Source organism: Rousettus aegyptiacus, unplaced genomic scaffold (genome assembly GCF_014176215.1).
Source record: "Rousettus aegyptiacus isolate mRouAeg1 unplaced genomic scaffold, mRouAeg1.p scaffold_m13_p_8, whole genome shotgun sequence".
In the NCBI taxonomy this organism is placed as follows: domain Eukaryota; kingdom Metazoa; phylum Chordata; class Mammalia; order Chiroptera; family Pteropodidae; genus Rousettus; species Rousettus aegyptiacus.
In genome coordinates, this window is record NW_023416311.1 from 96,415,967 (window position 1) to 96,417,347 (window position 1,381).

A 1,381-nucleotide genomic window follows, 5' to 3' on the forward strand; every position below is an offset into this window, starting at 1 on the left:
GAAAAACTGAAGCTCGAGGTCAAAATAAGTAGTGAATGTTATAGCTGAAATCAAACCAAAGGGCTCTGTATCCAAAATCCTTGCTTTTATAGTCTGCACTGAACTTTCAAATATCTCCTTCCCAATAAAATTCTGGGTAATTCACCAATGTTCTATATAAAGATTAGTTTGTCAATCAGTTTTAAATTCCTCTTCAAAAAAGATGGTACCTCTTATTTGTCTAAATACTATTATTGTTACAGTGAGAGTGTAGAATCAAGCACTAGTCAAAATTTAGACTCCTTAATTAAAAAATCAGCTTCCATGATACATATGTTCCTGATGGTCAGTCAGTTGCATAATATTTGTTTAATAAACAGAGCACAATTTTAATACATTGATAAAGTTTATCCAGTCCAAACCATTTTTATGAGAAATTTGTGCATTATTGCCACCAATCTATAAAGCATCACTTTCAGTTAACACTCCTGAATCAGCCATGAAAATTATTTCCTGTGTCTCAAACATAAGTCATTGGAACAATTTGGAAAAAAACTACAAACTAACGGTATCAATACATTGCTATCAATATAGCATCAATGTGCCTAACTGGAATACTTACTCTCCAATAATACATATTGTGTTTAAAAGATTCTTTTTATTTATTTATATTTATTTTATTTTATTTTTTAATGCCTACAGCACCTGGTCTTCCTAGGTGGTTTCCCATGCAAGTACTAACCAGGCCCGACCCTGCTTAGCTTCCGAGATCAGATGGGATTGGACACATTCAGGGTGGCATGACTGTAGACTTTAAAAGTTTCTTTAAAATATAGTAATTTAATCCCTAAGAATTACTCCAGTGGTGCTTTGTAAGGTTCAGTAGCATTCTGATAAGAAAAACATTTTAGACCAGGAATTGTTTTTCAGTTTCTCTGCTTGTCTATCTAATCAAAAAATAAAATATTTGAATTTTGATCGTCCAACAAATATTTATAGAAGTCACTCTAAGAGACCATAATCTTCTCTTCAAATCTAGAAGAGTTGCTAATAGAGCTTTCTCTCCTTAATTGAGTTTTCTTTTGTGGCAAGATTGCATTTGAGTAACGAGAAGGCAGCACGAGTGTCCATGTGGCCGTAGAGAGTAATGTGTACTTCACGTTGGATGGCTAGCTGTAATAATGAAGACATTATTACAATACGTTATTATGAATAAAATCCCAGTTAAAATTGGGTTCAAGATACCATGTAAAGGAGATTGTCTAATACATCAAAATTAAGTATAAGTCATTTAATCTAGGATATAATTAAATGTTCATTATAAGAAAGTGAAAATTAGTGTAGCTATGTCCTGCAAGTATTAGATTTTCAGATAGGTTATAATTATAGTTTTTAAATTTGA

At 31.9% G+C, this 1,381-nt stretch overlaps 1 non-coding gene across 1 annotated transcript; it reads right to left on the minus strand.

Annotated features, from left to right (window-relative positions):
- Window positions 1–672: 672 nt before the first annotated feature.
- LOC118607349 lies at window positions 673–791 on the minus strand. Its single transcript, XR_004952753.1, has one exon. It is a non-coding gene; the product is annotated as a 5S ribosomal RNA (ribosomal RNA).
- Between the last annotated feature and the right edge of the window lie 590 nt (window positions 792–1,381).